Raw genomic sequence first — 26,513 nt, forward strand, 5'->3', positions numbered from 1 at the left:
AATCATTATTTTCCACTGGTTTATGGAGAAATGCAATGCAAACTCAATATGGTAAAAGATATCAGACTGAACTCAGAATACTTTCACTTATACATTATTTTGTGGATTTATTTTTTTCTTTTTTAGTTCCCCTTTTTCTTCCTGGTGAATGTGAAATAATAGGCAATCTCCTGATATAGAGCACAAATTTGAAAAATAATCACATGGCTCCTCTATGAGTAAAGACTGATTTGCAGGATATTTGGCATTTAAAATACAAAAATAAAAGAAAATTTCAAAATATACATGTACAGAAATCTATGCTTCTTACATTTTTAAAATAATCTAAAATTTTTTTTTCATTCTTGTAAGAACCTGATCAGGACCTCTAAAACTCCTAGTACCCTAAGCAAAAACAAGACAATGTGGAAATGTAGATATTAAGAGCTGATTCTAAATTCATTTATTTATCAATCAAATTTATATTAATAGTGGCACTATATTTTTTGCTAGTGCTTATAGATTGTTATGAAGGATTATTAAATTCAACTAATATTTTACATGGACCTTTATTTTAATAGTGTACTGCCCAGTTTTAGAACTTTTGATTATTTTAATATAAATAATCTTTTATAAAGTCTTGAAAACTGCAGATAGCCCTTGAACCACACCAGTGGCTGAGTGAAACTCCTGTTAATCACAGCACTTTGTTCTGCTAATCATCCTAGCCAGGGCTGGTGGTCCACTGCTGTTGCCCAGTAGAATGCTTCTTAGACCATCTGCTATATTTACCTATATAAAGCTGTTATATTGTATTCATTATTGGTTTTTCTTTACAGCTTTCTTTAGTATTTCATTCAGATCGATTAGTAACATCGGAATCTTACTATCTTTATCCTCACTGTAATGGTGTTGCATAATATTAATACAAGTAAGAGAAAATAAATTGTGGTGTGTACTTCCTACCACTCCTTAATTACTAGTTAAGAATATTGAAGCAATTGAGATAGACAAAAATTAAAACAAAAGGAAAGTAAAAGAAATGTACATTAATGATGACAGAACGATTAAAGAGTGAGGTATGCCAACAACTTGAATACAGCCTTAAAATACTAATAATTAGTATGTTAGCAAAGGCATATTCAGAAACCTGTGAAATTGTCTCTAAGAACTATTTGTATTCCCTTCTTTCCTTTCCCCTACCCATCCCACTTCCCCTCCCCCTTCCCCTTTGCCCCTTTTCTTCCTATTTCACATTATTTATTATACCTTTTAGTCTTTATTTACACTTTCAGTTACTCAGAAGGGAATGGAATTAATATGAGAAAATGAAAAAATGGCAACAAAGTCTTTGTAAATAGGGAGGGGTAGAGGGGTTGATGGGAGGGCAGGGGAATGGGGAAAAAATAAGAACCAAGGTAGATTACATAAAGATATAAATTTCTAGTGATGAATGTCATTATATTATGTACCTAAAATGTACCAATAAAATTAAAAACAAGAACTATTTTTAGATTTTTCTAACCTAAGACAAATATAATAAGGAAATAGTACACATTATTAATGATAGTAAAGTCAACTATTGAAGTAGTGACATGCTTTACATTGGAAACACTAATAAATTTTATTTGTCTTATTCATGTGATGTCACTAAAGCTTTCAACTTACACACTGCTTCCTATTTTATTTATTTTTAATTTTATTTTATTATTTTCTGAGGCTAGACCTATTTCCTCATTGCCCATCCTGACTTCTAACTCACAATTCTGCTTCCCCTTCAAAGTCTCAGTGACTGCAGGAGCCCACCATGTCCAACTGGACACCGTGTTTTCATAACGACCTAACTACATAATGACTTGTATTTGGACAATTTATCTTATCCCATGAATCTGAGTAAAAATATTCAGCTAAAATTCAGGTGACACTTAAAAATTGTTACCTATAGTGTCAATTTATTTGATGTTAGAACTTTTTTATTTTATGATGATAAACTGAGATTGTGCTGAGTGCCTTTACGCTGAGATACAACCCCAGCCCTTTTTAAATTTTTTATTTTGAGATAGATTCTTGCTAGTCTCTACTTGCCTGGGCTGAGTTTGAACTCTCTGCTCCTCCTGCCTGAACCCCCCAGAGTGATGGGATTATCAGCGTGTACCACCATGTTCAGGTTTTTTTGTTGTTGTTGCTTTTTTGTGTGTTTTAAATTGTGTTGCAGTAAAATAATTTACTGATGTCTATTCATGTAATAATGGAAATATAAATGCAGGTAACCAAACTACTGCAGCAATGAAAGATAGCAGCAACAATGTGGTTCATGCTTGCCATGGCATAAGGACCTGTGCACCCTGATGCCCTCATTCTGGCAGCAAGGAAAATAAATATAATTTATGTAGATTTCTCTTGCCAAGATTTTAAATCCATACACATTCAAATCCATTCAAAGATAATTCTAATATTTCTTACAGCAAATGGAGCAGAACAATATAGATTATTCCATTCACTATACTAACATTTTAAAATAAAACAATTAAGAAAAAATTGAAGTCTCACATTTCAAAAGTTCTCAACACACTAACATGTTAACCTACACATACTGCTTAAAAATGGCATGGACAATGTACTTCAATTAAGATCAGTGTGCAGTAAATATTGAATTATTTTATCATCCTAAACAATAACAAGTATGTCCAAAAGAGAATAGTGTATATTCATTAAAAATGCTCATGTTATTCTTTGATAAAAAAGCATACTTACAAAATGTTTTCAGTTACAAACAAGGTTTACTTTTGAAAATGTGTATATACATATGTAAGGAGTCATGTATACTCCTTTACTTACACATTCCATTTAATTTATATAAACATGAACACAATTTATTTTGAAATATACACACTTAGAAAGATGCAAGTACCACAAAGATAATTTTTAAAAAATATAGGGCTGGGGATTTGGCTCAGTGGTTCTGGCACCTGCCTCACAAGCACAAGGTCCCGAGTTTGATCCCCAGTACCAAAAAAAAAAATTATAAATGATTTTATTTTTGGCTTAGGGATAGTAGTATTTTCTTCTGCTTTGTTTTTCTCAATTTTTTGAAAAATACACATAACTTGTATAATTAAGAAATAATTCAATCAGTGCAATGCTTACTCTCTTAATAAGGCTATCTTACTGTATAAAATTCTGAAAATCTAAAATGCCATCAAAACAAAGCCCAAAATATAACTTTTTAAGGACAGATGTTTGCTTTATCTCTTCTCAGTCTGTATTTTGAAATCACTCATGACATTTTAAATGCTTATAACGATGCTCAGACCTTCCTAGTGCATATGTGAATACACACTGATACTCCTCAATTTACAGTGGGATCATAGCCTTTTAAATCCATGGTAAATGGAGAACATATTTAATACACCTAATCTAACAAACATCGTGGTTCTTCAACAGTACACTGTAGATTATTGCATGCCATATCTCTAGCCTGCAAATATATTTTCTACTAAATCTATTTTACCATTGCACCATGAAAAATTTGAAAAGTCTTAAAATCATTGTTAGTGATTATCTAGTGTTTACCAATTAGACATGGTTTATTTCTTTTGAATTTAGTCATATCCTGGGAACCCAAAAAAGTATATGAACTGCTTTCACTGGCAGTAATTTTTTGACAAATACTTATTTTATAAATGTAAAATTAATATCAATGAGACAGTTTAAATTTGGTAAGAAAGATATGTTGGAAATATTTATTAACTTCAATTTACTTTTTAAATAAGCCATTGTTCATACAATTGTGGTAGTACTGGATTAATTACACATACCAAAGTATTAAACTTTAACTAATACAGTAATACTTCAGTTCATGAATGCTTCTGTTCTGAACAATTCTGTTCCAACAAACGCATCCTGCAAAATTTTGCTTCCATTCACAAACTTGGTATCAAGCGACAAGATCGCATCCATCTTCCCTGAACGAACACAGACTTGGCCATCTTCCCCAGAATCGTGGAACAAATTCAATTCATGAACTGAGGTACCACTGTATGTTCTTAGTAATAAAATTAATTCAGAAAACAAAGTTTCAGGGCCGAGGATTTAGCTCCGTGGTTCTGCCACCTGCCTGGCAAGTGCAAGATTCTGAGTTCAATTCTCCATACCAAAAAGAAAAGAAAAAGAAAACAAAGTTTCAAAAATTGCTACATTTGTAAATAAAGCTAATTTTCAGCCATGGAAATTCTAAAATCGCTGAATCAGTTTAAGATTGTTCTTCAAATATGAAAAATGAAAGTTTTCCCAGTATGTTTTATGCTAAACTTCTTAGAAACTAATACTACCTATGTTTTATCTGGACTAACAAAAATAGCTGAGACTTTAATATAATGTTGAACAAAAGAAGAGAAATGTCTGAACACGAGGCTTACAGAGATGAACGGATATAATTGCAATGCACATAAGAAAAACCGTTGCTTATGGAGCATGATTACTTAAGCTATTAATCCTCAGGCTATAAAAGCAGCAAAATGATGTAGACTGTGATTCACTAACACATCATTCTACAAGAACAGCAAGTGATATAAACTATTATCAAATAAACTGAGATGAATAAGACATGTTAAAGCTTTTAGTCCAGAGGAGAAGATAAGCCCTTAAATTATATCTTCAGCTCTGCTTGATTTCTTGGAAGATCATTTCTCACTAGCTACCCATGCAAACTTAGCATTGTTTCCTTATTCTAGAACAAAAATTAAAGTTCACATATCTGGAAATGCCTGTGCAACCCAGAGTCTATGCCTGCATTTTGAAATTCCTCCTTCCTAAAAATGGATTCCTTGGTGCAGTTACTGAGAACATTTCCTGTTTCAAGCCTGCAGGGCTCTCTGGAGAGATCTGAGGTGAACCACCAGTGGATTAAGCATCCATTCAGGCCAGTGGCTTTCAAGAACATAGCCGAAGACAGCTCTGACAGGGGAGGTTTCACAGAATGTCAGACTTGTAGAGCTGAAGCAGTATCGAGATTACAAAAATAACCTGTTCTTCAGCCACATGCACACCAATGAGGTATACTTCTACTACCAAAATAAATTTTAGTAATTATTGTTTCTTATTAATGTTTAAGCTCAAACCTAGAGGGCTACCATTGTTCAGTTGAGTGCTTTGGAAGCCACAGTGTTTTTACTTTCAAGAACTACCCTTCTCTCTCTCAGTAGTCATCTTGAATATGAGAATTTGTCTTAGACCTGTTTTATTCTTGGGCCTAACATGATTAAATATTCACGGTTACCAGAAACAATAGTTCATATCTTAGTCACCTATTTTGTTACTGAGACATAATACTCTACATACACAATTTAAGTTTATTTTGATTCAGGTTTTTGATCCATAGTTGGTGGGCTCCAAGGCAGGAAGGAATGTTGGGAGGATCTGGCACAAGGAAACCCACTCACTTCATGGCAGCCAGGAAGCAAAGAGAGAAAGGAGGAGTTAGGGAGAGAGATTTACTCCTGCAGACCCAGCCTCCGGTGACCTGATTCCTTCATTCAAACCCTGCCTCCCAACAATAAGCATCTCTGTGGCATCCATAATCCAATCACCTTTCACACATGAAGCTTAGGGGCCCATTTTAGATCTCAACAGTAGCAGTTCACCTTGGAGATTATGTCTCTTTCTTCTATTTTTAGTTTACTATTTATTATTATTTTTGAGATAGGGTCTTGCTATGCAGTTCAGCTTGACCTTGAATGTACTATGTGGGCCAGGCTGGCCTTGAACTCACAGCAATCTTCCTGCCTCAGCCTCCCGAGTGCTGGCATTACAGGTGTGTGTCTCCATGCCTGGCTATTAGTTTATTATTTACAATAAAAGTAATTACTTTGACATTTATGTGGCTCTTTTTATGTAAACACTTTTGAAGAGAGATCCTATTTTCTTATTGCCTATAACTTTCCGTTCCCTTGGTACTCAGGATACCTTCTCAAATACACATTACATAACAGGCAAATATTAAAAGACAATTTACATATTTTGCACCCTATGGAATAATTTTCTCAAATATAAATGCTTTCTTCAAAAAAGAATATTCCTACATTTTTAGATATAATATGACAAATTTTAATTAAATATTGCCAAAATAAAATAACAGGGCTACATAGTGTAGACTTAAGTCAAGAATGGGGAATGCACTTAATGCCTATATAAAAGTATAAGAAGATATAATTTAAATTTTAATTTTGTAGGAAGCTCTCCCAACCTCATTCATAATAAAAAAACATAAATCATCCTTAAACCAATACTTATAAGTAAAGGATTTGCAGAAATAAGTGAAGGAAAATGGAGTAAAACATCCCAGGCATATAGATTTGACACCCTCAAGCAAGACTATAGAATTATAATCCCTTTGCTAGCTTAAAAAAGACATTTCTTTCAAAGGTATTATTTCAAAATGTCTAACCTCTTTAAATCACATACCCTTTACAAATCGGAGACTTTTGTGACCTCTAAACAGGAAAAAAAAAAAATAAAGAAAAATGCTCAGCATTTTGCTTGCATTTCAAGAGGTCTTATGGACACATTGAAATTTTATAAAGTAGATTTAGTAAAGAAGAAAATATTATAACCCAATAAACAAGTGTGATTTGACAAGCTTTCACCAAATATTAAAATCTATTACGAATGTCCATGTCAGAGAAAATGACTACAGCAAGAAAGAAATTAATCTGTGAGGAAAGGGGTCACAGTGGTTCCCATTTCTAAGAATTTTTGATGTCAGAGTACTTTACAAATTATTTATTTAATGACTATGTATATTTTGAAGAAGATATCTAGACTCAAGACAGGATAACCTACAAAAATGAAACAAAATCTAATTAGTATTAATTTCTTACTTTACCTGAGCATAATAAACTTTATATGAATAAGGTAGGATAATTAAATATTTTAAAGGCAAACATCAACTTTTTGTTTTATGCTGCAATTGTGACAATTCATTCCTCAAATTCCTGGGTAATTCTCAGAATTATTTTTGATTCCTCGGGACATCACAGGCCCTTGGACCGTTGAAATTCTGTCTTTTATCTTTTATTTTTCAAAATGTGGTTAGTTGTATGAATGACATAAAACATGAAAAGATTAAAAGGACACTTTGTGTAATAGTTATTTAAAATTGCATCCATTAAAAATTGTTATTCAAATTAAGCATGTAACTGGTGAGGAGGAATAAAATTTTAAACGTTAAATATTTCTCCTTTGGAGACAATGGCTTCTCCAAACATCCTCAGGTCTAGGGCATAAACCAGCACCCTCAGCTTTCCTCAGCCCAGATGAATGGACAGAATTTGCAGATGTGGGCACCAGGAGGTCAAAGCCCAGCTTTATTTCCACAGGAAGAGTTGAAATAAGCCTGAACATATCCATTTGTCTCCTTGCATCCCCTGTCACACTGTTCCTTGGTATAAAAGACCCTAACACACCTATAAAAGGTGAGACGGTGATTTGGGTAATACGGTTCTTCCATCTCCTTGGAGCTAGTTTCCGATAAATCTTTCTATCAGACCCTCACCCAGGCAGAGAAAAACTTCCCAGGCAATGTAGTAACACATCCCGCAAGGTGCATAAGATAAAAGGAAGCCAAGCCCCGGGTTTGAGATAAACAGCTCATCCCACCAGCAACACCTGCAGATCCAGATACTCCTGGAGACCACCAAAGTGCCTCTGCCCCAGATCAAAAGACTTCCTCCACTCCAGAACAAAATTTTCCACTCCTCCTGGCCCTACCCCTCCCCTTCCCAAACTATCCTATAAAGTTTCCCCTTGCCCCAGGCCCCAGAGTCAACAGTCTTGTCACACTTGACTTGTCTGTACCCAGGCTGGAAATAAACCCTCGCTTGTTGTTTCATTTTTGTCTGCTCTGGTGATCTTGGTCATGCCTCAGTTTACCCTATCATTATTTTCCTTTTTTACCAAAACAAATGGCCTCCTTTGATTTGGTCAGTGGTGAAGAAACAAACCTAACATATTGAAAATCATAAATTATTTTTGTTGTAATAGGGACCACCAGATTTGCTTTTGGGAAACAATATGTAGTGCTTTAGTTAATTTTTTTTTATGAATCATATTGAAACATTTCTTTCTTAATGGAAATTTTTAGTGTCTCGGAGAAATCAGACAGCAAATTATTTTCAGGTATATAATATATATTACAATACACAAACCCAGTCATATTCCTACACATACATACACATATACTCAGACCATATTAATATTTCTATATTGCCAAACATTTATGAAGATGTACCAATATTCCATAGATAATTTAGATTCATATTGTCTCATTATAGAATAAGTTGAATAATTTTACACTGAAATTTAAAACCAGTTACATGAAAAAATAATTTCAGAAAAATAGATGAAAAGAACAAAAGAAAACGAATTCTTTAGTTTTGAGATATTAAAAAAATTAGAAAGAAAATTGGTGATTCTATATAAACGTGAAATGCTACTTCACTGTAGTGTATCTTTTTCTGAATTTTTCCTCTTGATCACTTAACCTCAATCAGTATTAATGTGAATAGCACAATTGGAGCTCTAGGACCACTCCTCTCCATTCAACTGAATCTGGGCAAGGCCCCAGGGCCAACTCCCTGACTTTTGTCCCAAGGCTTACTATGGAAAGGCAGAGATAAGAAATACAAAGTCCCCTGGACGCAATTTAGAAGATTTCAAAGTCCCAAATCAAGATGCATGCATGCTACATTCTCCTGCATGACCTATAGTAACCGTTCTTCATTCGGAGCTCATGAAAATTTCATTCATATAAAACAATTATAGTAAGCCAGTTATGGGAAAGGACATGCATAATAGATACAGCTGATGTGACTCAGCACCCTGTCAATCATGCTGTCAGTCATGCTCTGGAAGTCACAAAAGGAGGGATCCTAGTGAGATAGTATATAGGGCATGACTTAGAATGACGAGGAAGAGAGGTATGGTGGGATACTAGAATCTACTCAGCACCTCTCTGGAGGTGTATGTAGAAATTCTCGCAGATTCCGAGAGATGTGGATGGCATAAAATGGCACAGGTGCCGTGAAAAGCTTGCTACAATGGCATTCCTCATGATAGGTTGCCCTGTGCTCCTCAGAGTCTACACTTTTCCTTCTTTTATTCTTCCCAGATTCACTCTGAGGAGCCACTTTCTTCCTTGCCCTTCACTTTTATTTTTTCAAATCAGCTTTCTCACCATTTCGTCTTATTTAGTTCATTGTTTGAGATGAGAAGAATCTAGAAACCACTTCCAGAAGGTGGCTGCAGCACTCCAAAACCCAGTAATATGATTTGCCTCAGCAGGCCAGGAGGCGACCACGCAAGGCCTGATGGGCACACTTTCGGTTTTTCTCTAAAACTTCACAAGGCTTTTCTTTTGTCCTTCTTTCTCTTACTCTCTCCCTTAGGCCAGAAATAGGACTTTCTTATGGCATGCAGAGAATAGTTAGTTGCTTTTCTGGCTGTGGTGAATAAGAGAAGGGAATGCATGACTTTTTTTTTTTTTTCCAGCCACAATATACTGTTTTCTCCTTGTTGTATGCCCTGTTGCCTGCATATTTGTTTGCTACCCTTTTAGGAAATTAGTCTGGCCTCTGCTTACTCCGGTTTACAAATGGTTGTTATCAGTTTGTGTTTTGGTCTGGGGCATCACCATACTGCCTTCCCAGTGACCAGCTACTGTGTTGTCTTCTGTCCTTGGCTAGATGTGGGCTTATGTCAATTACTGCCATGTGTTTTTCCCTTTTCTTTTTTTACTAACTGGCCTTATAAGCTAAACCTCAGATTTTGGAGAACATGTGGGCTTTTGGAAAACAAGAGGAAGGAATCCTCTTTCTTTGAAATGATTTTAAATGGGACAGCAGTTCTTCTCTCCTGGAACAGAAAAATGTATCAGTTTCAAAAAAAAAAATGCCCAAGGCTTTTGCCAGGGAGTGTTAATGGCCAGGAGGGTCTGTTCTCCAGTGGTGGGCAGAACCCCTCAGAGTAGCACTGGGTAGGGCTGGTTGTCAGCACCAGGTCGAAGGCCCTACAGGCTGGCAAGGGCTGGGTCGGTGAGTGGGCAGAGCTGAGCCCCTGCCCTGGTGGTATGCACAGCATGGGCTGGCCAAAGCTGTTCCCACACTCCCATGACCTGTGCTGCTTTAGCTGACTCGGCTCCCTCCCTGTTTTAATCCTCACCTGGGGCCATTGTTGGCAGCCTGGATTTCTTCTTTGTTTAACCACTTACCAGCCCAACTGTTTAAATGCAAGATAACCAAAAATTTCATATTTTTCATTAATTTTTATAAGATCATATAACAGGAAATATAAAAATGACATGTATGAGTGTATCTTGTGCAAACAAGAATCAACTGGTCTGTTCGAAATGACACCTGCCCAAGTGGGTGATTGGGATAGTCACTGCCTCAACAAATGCAAGGCCGAAGGGTGCTTGGGGTAAATTGTTAAGTGGTTAAGCGCAGGTAATTTAAAGACCTATGCCTGATGACCGGAGCAGAAGAAATGAATAGCATTTAAGACCTAATTATAGTGAATGTGAGTATGCAATGTGACAGCCCATCCACTTTCTTAGAAAAAAAAAAGGATTTTCATTTCTACTGTCTTAAAAAAAGTACTAAATTTACTAAAGTACTAATTTACTATTGAAATAAATGCAAGGGATAATTTTCCCAATTGGCTCCATTGTGCAAGGTGAGCCATCAAAAGGCTCCCCTGGGTGTCCAAGGGAACATTGCTTGGGGGAAAGTTCCACCCTTATCTCATGGGAGTCAAAGGACAGGTAGACCCTGCAAATGGCTTAAGCCCCTGGTCCCCAAAAGTTAATAGGCCCCAAATATAGAGACAAAAGCCCTCAGGGGGCTTCCCTCTGGGGTTCTGTGAAGAATGCCCGCATCACTCTAAAGGTTCAGACAGAGACCTCTGGCTAGTCTGAGTTAGGTTTTCACAGGGAGGCTTTGTAGAGCCCTCACGTCTTCACTTTCTGCATGCGATGCCATCTTAAGGTGCCAAGAACTCATTGTCTCCTTGTCTCTATAGGCCCGAAAATGAGCCAACGGGAATGTTCTTGGACCATTCCACTACACAGACTGCACCATCTTTGCCACTGGGCCTTACCCTTGATGAGTGAGGAGGTTTGATCCTAGCAATCTAAAACAGAAACAACTTATGTACTATTGCAGTATGGCCTGGGCTCACTATGACCCGCAGGTAGCAAGAGATGGGCATGGGGGCATACTTTAAACTAGGAGGCTTTTCTCCAGTTACAGAATTTCTGCTTAAACATACAAGGTGGAATGAAATCTCTTTTGTGGAGCCTTTTCTGACCCTTTATCCGAGGGAATGCTTGGGAACTATGATACTTAGAGTGACAGGCACCCGAGTCAAGTCAGATCCCCACCCAAGCAGACCCACTACCCACATCCACAGGAGGACAGAGATAACCGATAGCCAGCAGCCGCCCTCCTGCTCCTACTACTGCCCTGTTTATCGGCCAGCTCCAGGCCCGTCACTCACGGGACTCTCAGATTGTCCACACTCTTGACCAGTGCCCTCTCCCCTGTGTGTACTCCTCTGTAACAACCTCCAACACTCTCCTGTCAGTGCCAACGGCCTTTTCACCCTCGGTCCATCTGCACCCAGGTGGCAATCAACTCCTCACATGGTGCTTTGATTTTGCCTGCCCCAGTGGTCTTAATCATGCCTCAGTCTGACCTTACATTTGGTGGCCCCTATGGGGAGGTCTGAGCTTCCTCCCCGAAATCCCACCAAGCACTTTGAGGCCACCCACAACATCCAACCTCTGGCTCACTGCTAGTCCAGGTCTTATCTTCAGGTTGGGTAAGTGATACTTTACTCATCTTTCTCATTCCCCCGAATGGAATACACATCTTGGGATCTCAGTCCCTCCCCAGGTGAGGTGTCCCTGGTCCCCCCCGCTTGCCCTAGACAATGTCCGCCTGGGTTCTCATTCCCTCTCACCCTTTTCCTGTCACCCTCTCTTACCCAGAGTCCTCAGTCTGACCTGGCTCAGGCCCAAAGTGTGCTCGAACCCAGTACTGGTCACACTCTCCCGGGAACCAGATTCCCCTTATGCCTGCACAATCTTGCAAATGCCTGACTTAGTCACCTGTCCTCTCTCACGGCTGTCAGCAACTGATTGGAGATGTCCTTTCCTTTTCCCAAAAGCCCTGGTTTCGGGTCCAGCCTCAGACATCACTGTGGGCAACCTCTCTCTCTCTATTCCTCCTTTTCCTCCCCTGTCTTGGGTTCTTAAAAACCTTAAACCTCTCCATCTCATCCCTGACCTGAAGCCAAACCATCTCATTTATTTTTACAATAGGGCCTGGCCACAATACAAATTAGATAACGAATCACATTGGCCCCAAAAGGGCACTTTCAACTTTTCAATTCTATGAGAACTAAACAGTTATTGTCACTGGCTAGGAAAATGGTCAGAGGCCCCATATGTCCAGGCAGTCCTCGCTAGTTGAAGACTCCCCTCTCTCTGGGCCTCTTGTGACCCCACTGAACTTCACATCTCAACTCCTCTGTCGGCTCCCGTCTGTCCACCCCTCACTGTGACTCTTCTCTGCAGTCATGCTTACTCCCTGGCTCTGCCTCCCGTTTCCCACAACCTTGGTGTCTTCCTAACCTGCCCCAACTGCAATGACTTCTCATTGTCCCTGCCTCCCTACCAGCTCTCCCCAGCCCTGCCCATACTGGTCTGGTCTCTTTTCTCCTCTATGCCAGCCCCGGTCCCTCCTCCCCATACAGCCGCAGCCGCCAAAGCTGCTTAGCTTCCCTCAGGACCTCCCATCAGCAGGTCCTCTGCGCCACCCCATGTTCTCTTCACTTACCTGACACTTCCAACCCTCCTCCTCATCTTAACAAGCCCCTCCCAACCCTCTTTTACTCAAGGTCTGAAATGCAACTTGGCATTTCTTCCTTACCCCCATCCTCATTTTCTGCTTTGGGAGGTGGTGTGGGTGGAGAAGACACTCCAAGTTCATGCCCCTTTTTCTCTGTCTGACCTTTCTCAGGCTCATCAGTGCCTGGGTTCCTTCTCCACAGACCCCACTAAATATGTTCGAGAATTTCAGTATCTCACTCAATCTTATGATTGAACCTGGGAGGACATATCCATACTTCTCCACTCTCTCCTGAGGAGCAAGGACAGATTTAATTCCTAGCTCAATCCTATGACAAAAGAGGCCATTTGAGCCCAATTTAGAGGCTGGAGCTACACCCTTCCCCCAGCCCCTCCGGCCAAGCCCCCATGGGATTCCAGTCACACTGATGCACAGGGGCACATTCCTACAAGGCAATGCCCAGACGACAAGGTAACTTGCCTGCTTGAGGGCTTAAAAAAGGTAGCCCACAAATCAGTTAATTATGACAAATGAAAGAAAATGACTCAAATGCAAGATAAAAATCCAGCCCAGTTTATATGTCACCTAGCCTCCGCTCTCAGATAGCTTTACTGCTCTAAACCCTGAGAGTCCAGAAGGGCAGCTTATTTTAAGGATGCATTTTATTACCCATTCAGCCCCAGATATTCAAGGAAAGCTCCAAAAAATTAAGTCTGGCCCTCAGATGCCCATCAGAAATTGATCAATCGAGCATTTCCGTAATTGTGACATGGCCGCCCGCCAGCAGACTTATAACCGCTTACATCCACCGTAAGAAACCCACTAAAAGGGCTGGAAGGCAATCAGGGGCCAAGTAAAATCTCTGAGGACCCAGAAAAGGGGTCCAGGACCCTACTTTAAGTGTCACCAGATTGGCCACTGGGCCAAAGACTGTCCCAACCCAGGACTCCCTCCTGAGCCCTGCCCCCCCTGCAGAAGCCCTCACTGGGAGGCGGACTGTACCGGGCCACCGGGCCCACCTCAGCAGCCCCCTCCCAGGGCCACTCACTGGGCTCAGAAACCCTTGCCATCCTGAGCATTTGGACCTCAGATGGCTGACGCACCTCAGAGGTCTTGGATGCCCTTGGGACCATCACAGCTGCCAAACTGGGTAAATCTTGCCGCGGAAGGTAAGACAAGACCGCTTCATTTCTGATCAGTATGGGGCCATCCACTGCACCCTCTCTTCATTCTCAGGACAGCTAGCTTTAGCCTCAATTACTGCTGTGGGAAATGATGCCACTGTGTCCAGCCTCTCGAAACCCCTGTGCTCTGATGCCAGTTGGAAAGCCGCATACTTACTCATTTGTTTCTAGTCGTTCCCACCTGTCCAGTCCCACCCCTTAGATGAGCTATTGTAACAAAGCTCTGCCAGCCTCACCATTCCAGTCTCTGCTCCCCACCCTGTCACTGCCCTTCTCACACCTACTGCTGGGCCTTCCTCCCACCCTGTATCTTCTCCCTCTCTCAACCTGCATGTTTGAGATAAAACACGTCTGCTTTCAGGGCCCCCGGTGTAACTTTTCTACCCAGAGCAGACCAAATTGTTTTCCTTCCTTCTCACCTCCTCCTGTCTGACAGTCGATGGCAAAGCCTCCGTTTAAAGCTCTGACTCAGTTGTCTTTTGCCTCAGAGATGGGGCCTCTTCTCTCACTCCTGCAAGTAAACTCCCTTCCTCCTCCCTACCCCCTTTGACCCAGTTAAGCCTTTCCTTTTCTTTCTCTAAGCCCTTCCACAGCACCCTAGCTGCTCCCCTCTGCTGTTCCCAATTACCTGTACCAAACCTTGCAATTAACTCATTCCCTGCTGAACGGGTACAATCCTGCAAGCCATCCTCAGCCAAAGACTGCTGCTCACTCCCCTCAGGCTCATTTGCTGGAATCCCCACTGCCCTGGGCACAGCAGCTCCTTTCCCCACCCCGAAACGACTCCCCAGATTCAGACTCAGACTCATTGTAGCCTCCATCCCCATCCCCAGATTGACTCACTAGAGATGCTCTACTCTACGACTGGCTGGAGGAACTGTCCTCTACAGGTCCCTTACCCATTCCCCCTCAGACAAAATACACCTACTCACCTTTGGTCTCTTCCCCAACCTCCCTGCACCTCCTGCCTAGACACCACCCCACTCATTCATGTACCACCGTTTCCTCTTCCTCCTCACCACAGACATCTGGCCTTCATATTCGCTGCTGGCTTAGCTTCTGCAGCACCCTGGGATCAAGCCACCAGGCTCAGAAAATAGGCAAAAGGTGGTCATACCAATGGTTAAGGAAGTCTTGCAAGCAGGCTAGATGACCTGGCTTCTCGCTTCTCCCTATGTTAGTGCCCCTAGTCCCAGTCTACTATTATTGATTGGACCCTGCATAATAAAGTTTTTGACAGATTTTATCTAGGAATGAAACCAATCCATAACGTCCAGACAACTACTCCTGATGGCTCGCTGGCTCACTACACTGCTATCCCACAAGAGCCTCCAGCTGACCCCTGAAAAAGGCCGCAAGGTCATCATACTCCTGACACCTCCACTGCCTCTCTCTAAGACTGAATCACCCTTCTCCCCTTTCTCATCTCTCTCTCCCCCCACAGGAAGCCCACACTGGCCCCAGTCACACTGGAAAAAGTCATGAGAATCTACAACCCCCCTTTTTTCTTCCTGTTTATGAGGGGGATGACAGGCCCCCAATTTGGACCCCCCCCAAGCAGATCCACTACCCACATCCACAGGAGTATAGAGATAACAGGGAACTAGCAGCCCCCTGCTGCTCCTACCACCACCCTGTTTATCAGCCAGCTCCAGGTTCATCACCCATGGGACTCTAAAATTTTTCACTGTCTAAAATTTGCTTCCTCCTCTATCTAAATTCCTCTGTAACAACTGCACACACCCTCCTCTCAGTGCCAGTGGCTTTTTCACCCTTGGCCAGTCTCCACCCAGATGGCAATAAATTCATGGAATGTTGCTTTGATTTTGCCTGCCTCAGTGGTCTCCATCGTGCCTCAGTCTGACTTACATAGAGCAGCCCCCAAAGAGGAGAAAGGTATTCTGGATGATCCCATCCTGAGAACCCCACTTTTCTCTCTGACCTGTTTGATGACACTGAGAGGTCTCCTCAACCTTCTCCTTATAGTCCCCAGGCCGATAAATGAGGTCCATCCCCTCCCAGTGGCTCGGGAATTCCAGTATATGGTGGTGCCCAAGAGAAACTCAATGTCTTCAGCCCCCTCCTCATGCTTCTCAGACAGCCCTTAGTCCTACTGGGTACACACAGAGTTTAAGCCCCACAGGCTGAACCCAAGGTGTTTCTTCTTGCTATTCTACTTCACAACTTATCCTGCTCCTAAGAGAGATGATAAGGGTGGAAGGGAATTCTCCAGTGCAGGTCCTCTTATCAGTAACAGATGTCCAACAGTGTAAGAAACAACTAGGCCAACTGTCAGAGGATGCTAGTAGGTTTGCAGATGGGTTTCAACGTTGACTCTTATTTCAAAAGTGATTTATCACGGCGAGATGTCCAATTTATCTTGGCCACTTACTGTACCCCAGATAATAGACAAAGAACCCTACAAGTGACTGGGAACTATGCATATAGCAATATCCTTTGAAAGGGGAAAGAAACCTCCCTAGAATGGCTATTCTCCTTGAATAGAACCCCATTGGGACTATAATATCAGTCACGGACTAGAAATGATATGTAACATGCTAGTTGCTCTTCCTATTGGGATTAAAAGGTACATTAAAAAGTCTGCTAACAATTGATAAAGTGAGTGGTGTCATAAAGAGTGCAGCAAGGAATCCAGCTCTCTTCCACAACTGAGAAGTACAAGTCTTTCATAAATATACTGTTATATAAACATACCAATACTTAGGCAGCAATCTGGAAAGAAAGAGGCTTACTGACCAATACGCAGTCATCTATAAACCACAGGCAGGAAATTCTACAGCTCCCAGTCACTCTATCTTCCCGGGCAGATCGCAGCCACACACTGTCAATAACGGGCACTGGAGAGACATATTGAAGTCTCCTTGGGAAATCAAAAGGCTGATGGGGAAGCAAAAAGGACAGCTTTATGGCCCCTTAAGGCTCAAGCCTTATTTCCAGCTCCTAAGGAACAATTAACACTAGTCTCTGCTCCCCAGGAAGTAAATGAGCCTCAGGACAACCAGGAATTTAAGAAAAAGACTCTGGTGGTGTTCAGAAAATAAACAGTTCTTCCTTACGGAACACAGTGTAATGCTATCAAAACATGTTATGATTCCCTACAAATGGGAAGAAATGCTACACTGAAAATGGTCCCTCAAGTTTTCATAGAACTAGGCTAGCAACAGCCATGGGACAGGTCTGCAAACTTTCCCACTCTGTGCCTACAACTCAAGGAAGCTCTTTTATTAGAACCTGTACAGAGGGGGAGGAACATACCCTGGGGAGGATGGGCAATTAGGCTTTACCCACATGGTACCATATGGAGGATTTAAACAGATGTTGGTCTTAATTGATACCTTTATGGGCTGGACAGAAGCCTTTCTTACCCCTTCAGAAAAGGCTAGAAAGGTAGTCAAGGTGCTTCTTAAAGAAGTCACCCCCAGATTTGGACTACGCCAGTCCCTCAAGAATGACAATGGACCTTCTTTCACTTCTCAAATAATTCAGGGGTTGTCAAAGACTTTAGGAGTAAACTACCACCACCACTCCACATGGCAGCCTCAGTCTTCTGGAAAGGTAGAGAGAGCCAACCAGACCCTAAAGTGAGCTCTGGCAAAATTTTGCCAAGAGATGTCTGAGTCCTGGCTCTGATTACTGCCAGTGGCACTTATCAGTGTCCATAACATGCCCAACACTGGACTAAATATGAACCCATTTGAGACGTTATAGGGAAGACAATTTCTATCCTTTGGTATGTTAGCAGACAAAGACTGTGAAACTCATACTACCTCATTAATCTGGGCCAAGTGGAACAGCCTATCCAAGTATATGGGAACAGAGTCCTGCCAGATCCTGGCCCAGGGGAATCACCTACTTTCCATCCTAGGGAACAAGTGCTTGTAAACCTTAGAAATAGAAAATATCCACTGACCAATTAAAGCCAAAATAGAAGGACTTCTTTACTTTCTTTCTTTTTTTGATTACCTCTTTAATTATCTTATTAATCCATGCTTTACTTTTAGGAACATTTAGATTTTAAGAAAGGAAATGAAAATATTTGGGGCAGAGCTTTCCAATATCCCAAGGTGTGAGAAATATCTTCAGGCTGCCTGGATTGCTGTAGAGCACTCATACAACTTCTTGTCAATGATTAAGCCTCCTACATACCAGTAGAGGTATTCCAAAACAAACTGATCAGTAGATGAGACAACCTGCACTCTGGCCTCCAGCTGCTGAACCAGTTGTTTGTCCATGAGGCGACAGAACAGGGGCACCACATTGCTAGGGAAGGCTCGGGGTTCTGCCAGAGAGGCTGTAGGCATTCGAGCTATCTCCCGGGCAACCAGAACTACCATGTCTGTCCAAGCTGAGTGGTTCCTGTTAGGTTCCTTTAGGGAAGGATCCAGGGATACCAGCTGCTCCCCATGACTCAGCAGGGCATACAGCAAAGATATTCCAAACTGGTTCTGAAGTACCACAGTGACCGGGTGCTCTGTGGAGCCAGGTGGTAGTAACAGTAGCCCCTGAAGTCCTTGGAGGAGTTTATGGAAGGTCAAATGACTGATATATTTTCCCAGAGGCTTGAATAACATGTGTAGGGCCTGGTGAGTCACATCTCTCCGGATCAGGAGGGGCAGATGCTGGGTAATAACTAGAAGAATGCTACAGCCTGATCAGGTAGCAGAAAGGGCAGCAGCCGGGCCACCAAGGTTTTCCCCTTCCTCACAGAGAGTGATGTTTCCTCTAGGTTGTTCTGCTCCTGGGTCTTTAAGGCTTGGAAGAGCTTCTCAACCTGGTTTTTCTGCTGCCCAAAGGGGCAGGGCGGTGGAAGCCCATCCTTCTGGCCCTCCTCTGTCTCTAGTAACTGAAGGAACATCCTCTCAATTCTGCATAATACCCGAAGCTTCTGACTGCTTGCTGCTGCTGGATCCTCCTCTTGAGTTCCATGAGATACAACATCAATAGCTCAGCAAGGACTAAAACATGTCGATACAGCTACCTGGCCCAGGGAACCTTCAGTACGAACCACTGATTCATAAGTCTCTGCCTTCTGAACATAAGGTGTCACCAACTTAGAAGACTGAACCCTGTTCCTTTGTCCATGTAGTTCTTCATCTGCCTTCTTCTCTAGTTTCTCATAATATTTCTGATAGTAATAATCATCCAGATGAGCCATCAGCACTTTTATCACCCAATCCTTCTCTTTCGGGTCATGAGGTTAGCATAAGGGTCTGGCTGCTGAAACCAAGTCTTCTTGGCTGAGGAACTTGGTGTTTGACTTTGTTCCTGCTGCCGGATCCTTTGGTGCTGAGGGTGGAGCTGGGTCAGATGACTGAGCCTAGAAGCCCATGAGGGAAGTGGGTGGCAGAAGAGAGATGAGTCTGTTGAGGTCCAAAATGCTAAGCTGCAGAACTGGTGCTGGGGACTGTAGGCTTCATGTAATGAGTGGCATCAAGTGCAGCTGGATCCCCAAGATCACTCTCTTCTTCACAGGGGTCTGTGACCAAATATGGATTTAAATCCTCTTCCTCTACCACTTCGTTTTTCTCTTCTTCCTTAGGAATCAAGGAGCCAAAGAACTTGCCTGGCTTCTGGTGTAAATGTGGGCCTTCAAGACATTTATTTCATCTGGGTAGGCTGGCAGTCTTCCTCTATGGCTGTGTCCTCCACTGAGAAAGCACTGTCTGTCAGCCTCTGGAAGAAAAACCGCTTGACTGTTGCTGTTCTTTCTGCTTAGAAGGGCTTCTTTCCTGTGATCCTTGCCACACTCACTTCAGTAAAGGGGGCAAAGACAGATAACTGGATTCTTATTTTTAGAATAAAGCCAGTTCCATCTGAACTACCTGAAGAACAAGATTCCCCAGAGGGAGAAAGCTACTCCTGTGAGCTCTTAAAGACTCGGGATTTCTCTTTAAAAAGCAAGACTCTACAGATAAGTAAACAGGATCTTGCTAAGGCCATGGCTGTCAGACTCTTGATAATTTATATGCTCTAATATATATTCTCTGCAGAAAGCATGGAAATCTGACCTGCTTCTCATATTTCAGCTAATAGTGAAGTTTCTTTCTCCCATCAAACAAGAAGTTCAATGGTCATAACTCTTTTCTCACTGTTTTCTAATAGATTTTTCTTAGTTCCACCCAGCCAGTGAACAACAGCTCCCCACAGCAGTCAGAGAGCACATAATCCTGAGTGGATAGGGTCTACAGCCACTTCCAGCTTCAAGAAGCTCTAGAAGACAGAGACACCACTCCTTCAGAAGCCCATAAAGAATTAAGGGGATTTGTGTTTCTCGGGGGAAATGAGTTAGTAAATGTGGCATGACTTAGACTGGGAAGAAAGGAGTGGCAAGATCCTACAATCTAGACAGCCTTGCTTCTCAGGACCTCATATGGAGAAATTCTCACCAGTTCCTGAGAGATGTGGATGGGATAAGAGGACACAGATGCCATGAAGAGCTTACTACCATGACTTTCCTCGTGGCAGCCTGCCCTGTGTTCCTCAGGGTATACCTTCTTCCTTCTTTTATTCAGCCCAAGTTCATTCTGCAGAGCCAATTTCTCCCTTACCCTTCACGTTCACTTTTTCAAATAAACCTTGTCATTATTTTTGCTTGTCATGTTCAATTCATTGTTCAAAATGAAAAGAACCTAGAAATGACCTACAGAAGGAGATTCCAACACTCTAAAATCTGGTATCACTAGACTCATTCAAATTCAAAACACAGAGAAAGAAATAATAAATATCAGTGGTTAAATTAAATGAGGGAGACTAAAAGAACGATACAAAGGACCAATGAAACAAAAAATAAGAACCAAGGTACATCATGTTCAGGTACAAGCACCCAATGATAAATGTAAATGTATCGTTTACCTAAAATGTACCAATAAAAGAATTGAAGGGAAAAAAAAGAGTTGTTTTTTGGAAAGATAAAAAGATTGATAAACCCTGAGCTAAACTAATCAGAGAAAGAGAGAAAAGATACAAAGATAATAAAATTAAAGACAAAAAGGCACTATTACAACAGATACCACTAAAATACAGAGTATTATTAGAAACTATTTTGAAAATTTATATTCCAATAAAATGAAGAATCTAGAAAAAATAGATATCTTTCTAGACAGATACAACATGCAAAAATTGAACCAAGAGAATATAAAAAGTTTAAACAGAGCAATAAGAAGCAATAAGAGTAGAGCAGTAATAAAATGTCTTCCAAAAAAGAAAAGCCTAAGACTGGCTGGATTACAACTGAATTTCATGAGATGTTTAAAGAAGAACTAACAACAGTGCTTCTCAGGTTAACATGCAAAATAGAAAAGGAAGAAATTTTTCCAAATGTATTTTATATGGCAAATATCACCCAAATATAAAAACTAGATAAAGACTCAACAACAACAACAACAAAAGAAAGAATGAATGAAATAATGAAAGATAGAGATGTTAAGTGAAATAAAGCAGGCAAAGTTTAAAGAAACCACATGACTTTTCTTTTTTTGTTGTTGTTTTTTTCACATGACTTTTCTTATAGGAGAAACAAAAATATAAATATAAAAGATAGATAACAGGAAGTAGGGACGTAGATGTTTTTCAAATGGGAAGGAGATAAAAAAACAGAGGAAGAGGGACAGAAAGGAGGGAAAGAGAATAAAAAAAGAATTGAGGTATGTTGTATTCATGTACCAATTACGCACAGAGTGTAATCATTTTATGCAAACATGTTCTAATAAAAAATAACGAGGATCAGTGGAATAGATTAGAAGATGCAGAAACAACTCCAGACACACTCAGCCACCTCATCTTTGACAAAGGAAAAAACTATCCTCCTTGGAGGAAAGATAGCCTATTTAATACATGGTGTTGGAAAAACTGGATTTCAACCTGTCAGAGATTAAACTAGACCCATATCTATCACCATGCACTAAATTAAGGTTGAAGTGGATTAAAGATCTAAATATTAAAGCAGAAACACTAAACTTTCTGGAAGATAAGGTAGGTAGAACTCTTGAAGACATTGGCATAGGAAAAGACTTTGTGAACAAAACCTCAGTAGCACGGGAACTAGCACAAAGAATCAACTGGGATCTCATCTTACTAAAAAGCTTCTGCACTGCAAGAGAAACCACCAACAGAGCTAAGAGACAACCTACAACGTCGGAAAAAATTTTTACCAGCTGAATCTCAGAAAAAGGTCTACTATCTAGAATATATAAAGAACTGAAAAAATCAGACCCCCAAATTCAAAGACCCAATTCAAAAATGGGCATCTCAAATGAACAGATATTTCTCAGACAAAGAAGTAAAAGCAGCAAAGAAACATATGAAAAAATGTTCAACATCACTCATCATTCAAGAGATGCAGATGAAAACAACACTGAGATTCCACCTCACCCCAGAAAGAATGGCTGCTATCAAGAAATCAACCAATAACAAATGCTGGCGGGGGTATGGGGAGAAAGGAACCCTTCTCCATTGTTGGTGGGAGTATAGACTTGGTGTAACCAATGTTTAAATCAGTGTGGAGATACATCAAAGAACTAGGATTAGAAGTCCCATTTGACCCAGCTATTCCCCTGCTAGGTATCTTCCCAAAGAATTAAAAGAATCATACCACAGAAATATATGTGCACCCATGTTTATAGCAGCACAGTTTGTAATAGCTAAAGCTTGGAAACAGCCCAAGTGCCCATCAACTGGAAAATGGATAAAGAAGATGTGGTTTTTTAATAAAATGGAGTACTACTCAGCCATAAAGAATGAGAAACTAGAGTCATTTACAGCTAAATGGATGCACATTGAGGCCATACTCTTAAGTGAAATAAATAGGACACACGTGTGTAAACACCGAATAGTTTCTCTAATGTGAGAAACTGAAAGTATAAATAAGGATTAAAATGATTAAAATGAATAACTGATAATTTGAAATAGGAAGAAAAGGTGCCAAGGGGTAGGGGAAGTGGGAGGGGAAGGGGAAAGGAAAGAAGGGAAAGGAAAAATTATGAGAAAAGAAAAAAATGGAAACAAAGTCTTTGTAAATAGGGAAGGGTGGAAGGGGGTGAAGGGCACACAGGTAACAGGGAAAAAATAAGAATCAAGATACATCATGTACAGGTACAGGCACCCAATAATAAATGATGGCTTATCATCTATCACAATGCATTCACACCTTCTCTTCAGTACTGTGCTTGACAGTAGGTGAGAATCTATAATGTATGGAGTGCTCAGTATCCTGGAAAGAACCTTTAGAGGTAAAAGGTATTGTCTTAATCTTGCTTCATTAGAAATAGAGTCTGAAGTAAGGTTACATACATCAAAAATGTATTAAGTGAGGATGTTCAGTACCAAGAAAGCAAGAGCAGAGGGTAAATGTAAGTCAGGCAGGCCAACAGAAAACAAGCCAGGGGACAAGATGCCTGAGTTGCAGAAGTGCCCTCAGCTATGTTAAAGACACTGTTGGTTCTTCAGTCTGTGTGTATGTGGTCCAAATCATCCCCGCAATTCTGAATCAAAAAAGCTTAGCTGTTGAGCAAAGGTGAGCAATTTGCTAGGTGGCTTCTTTCCATTTCTGGTTGTTTCTTTAATGGGACAAAATCTATCCCGTGGGAAATAATTGTCCCATCCCCTGTTGAATTATTTCGAGAAGGGGTCAGCGATTGGTGAGGAGGGCTCAGCACTGTGGGCCTGGCTAAGGCCATGCTGAAGTCCATCCCTAAGCACTGGAGCAGGCAGACAGGGTGGGTATACAGCATTATGGCTTTGAAATTGCAGAATCTGAAAAAAAAAAATGTTTACTCTGCCCAGGAGGGAAGAGCAAAGAACGAGGGAGATGGGGCCAGGCAGGCGGGACCAGCTGGATCAAGGAGGCACAAAGAGTCTGTATGGTAAAACTGCCTCGTTTTAATATGACAGCATTATTCACTTTAGATCAAAGCAGATGTTTTGGGTTGTGGCAAGTAAAAGTTGCCTGAGAATTTAAAGACTTGTTAAAATGCTTCAACTTCTGGTGAGCAGTATTGCACAAGAGAAACCAGGCTATTTTATGAAATCCTCTCTGACATAATTTGTCAAAATAAACTCTAATTGTGTAAAAAGAAAAAACAATGATTGTCAAAAAATTCCATATAATACATTGCCCAAACTCACCCTTGCTTTTATTCTGATTTCAGTGACTGTCTCCAAAGTGATTTAATTTCACTCTCTCCAGCCCATTTCTAGCTGGCACCTGCATGTTTGACATCCACATTTTGTTGTGTAAGGAAAAATGATGCAGGGAACAACAGTGTATTAGCACCAAAAATACATCTAAGGCCTCAAACATGTCATCGGTTGTAAAGAGGAAGAAAAGGTCTACTTAAGTAACACCCATGCCTGTCAGAGCCACACTTCACAGCCTCTGATCATAGCCTTTACTTCATTTTCAGTAAATCTCTGTGCTGCTTCTCCTTATTTTGTCATGACTTTCAATTCACCTACAAGCTTTGTTGAGTCTTTCGATGTGGCAGACATAAGAGAAGCTTTTTTCAGTTAGCTTTTCACAACCAGCATCTTTATGGAAAAAATGATGTTTTAAACTTGTGTTTACTATTCAATGTAATAAATCTCTATGAATTAAATATATGACTCAAAGAACTAGAAACGTGTGTAAAATACAGGAACATTGGTGACATATCTGCTAACTAAACTCAAATAGACAATTAAATCCTCTCTCTCTCTGTCTCTCTCTCTGTCTCTCTGTAAATCCTGAAGGGCTACGATTATCTCACAGAGAGTACTGGTTATCCATGCATACATTTCCTTAAGGTGAACATATTTTCTATATTAAGAAATGTGGTAGATATTGTTGATTGACTGTTACAAAAGCTATTCACAATCACACTATAGAGGCTAGGACAGGCAAATACTAGCCACACGCATCACCTTTTCCTCAGACCCCCAACAAGTAAGCTTAGGAGACCAACTGCACATTCATCCAATGAAAGGTGTTAGGGAATTTTTCTTAGTTTGATTAAGGGGGACAGATGTCCCTGGTTCCACTCACCTCTCTTCCCTTCCATTTTTATCTTGAACACTGAAATGATGTTTGGAAATGTTGTAGCCCAACATGACAACAAAGCAGAAAGATCATTGTAAAGATAGTGGAGGAAAATAATGTGGATAGATAGCAGGTGAGTTCTTGGTGACATCCCTGAACCACTGAAACACAGTAAATACTACTTTCCAGAATTCTTGTCAGGTGGGAAAAATGAAACTATAACTATATTTTCAATCAACATGCAAAGTTTCTCTTGTTTTAAGTATAGAATTATATCACACATTCATGTCACAAATGTAAATGTATATGTGTGCATATATGTATATATATATTCAATATATTCATTTATTCTAATAAATGACACACATAGGGTACATATAGAAGAATCCACAATAAAGGTGGAGAGGTTTTTTAACCTTTTCTAGTAGGTAACTTAATAGAAATGTCAGATGAAATTCTCTCTGTGAATCAATTGGGATTAATTTGTGTGCCGTGGTAGGAAAGAATGATTGGGAGGAATTAAAATGCTGACAGATGCTGGCTGAAGGAAAGATTTGCACTTTCCCTGCTTCCTCTGTCTCTTTTACAAACGAGGTAACCCAGCTGCAGATCTCGATGAAGCTGCTCAGTGTTTAGTCATTACAAGACATTTTTTTTTTTTTTTTTTGGTACCAGGGATCGAACTCAGGTCCTTGTGCTTGCTCAGCAGGCGGTGAAACCATGAAACTGCTGAGCTAAATCCCCGGCCCCTACAAGACATATATTTTTAACTCAGCATTTCCAGTTTCATCAACATTCTTACATCAAAACAACTCATTTAGAATCTCATAAACACTTTCATTTTACCTGAGACTGGTGATAACTTCTATATTACATGATATTTACTGCTATAATTAAACTTACGAAGTTTGCCTTCTGTATAGATACATGTATGCTATTACCTCTGCGTAAATGTCTTCGCTCACTGAATCTTTACTCTTAACTCAGCATACAGCATACTTCTCAAAGGTGTAGGACAAATATTAAATTTTTATTAATGTTGAATGGATGAGTGTTCTTTAAAAATACCTTCCAAGCTATGACATTTGAAACTTGCCCTAAAAATCTTACTTGAATATTATTAGAATCTAGTAAAATAAAGGCAAGAATGGTAAAATCTCAATCTTTGAAATGTAAAGAAACTGAGGAGCCGTACCTTTGCCAATATTTTATACATAGGTAGCTTACATTACTACAGTATAAGTATTTCGTAATTGGTATAACCAGTAAAAAGACCAAGTTTTCTGATTCATAAGTTTGTTTAAAATAGAGACATGACCTTTAAAATTTGTTCATTCTTGCTACTATAGTTTAATATTAGTTAGTATAGAAATGTGATTCTTGATTAATCATCATAAGATCTAATATTATTGA

General features: G+C 40.4%; 1 protein-coding gene and 1 pseudogene across 12 annotated transcripts in view; both read right to left on the reverse strand.

Annotated features, from left to right (window-relative positions):
• Positions 1-26,513, reverse strand: part of Sntg1 (syntrophin gamma 1) — an 835,631-nt gene that overhangs the window by 167,467 nt on the left and 641,651 nt on the right. The window lies entirely within an intron of this gene.
• On the reverse strand, positions 17,537-20,520 carry LOC106008304 (protein PAT1 homolog 2 pseudogene; annotated as a pseudogene).

Source organism: Heterocephalus glaber, unplaced genomic scaffold (genome assembly GCF_053883595.1).
Source record: "Heterocephalus glaber isolate CG9 unplaced genomic scaffold, H.glaber_assembly_v1.0 deba00000281, whole genome shotgun sequence".
NCBI classification, from domain to species: domain Eukaryota; kingdom Metazoa; phylum Chordata; class Mammalia; order Rodentia; family Bathyergidae; genus Heterocephalus; species Heterocephalus glaber.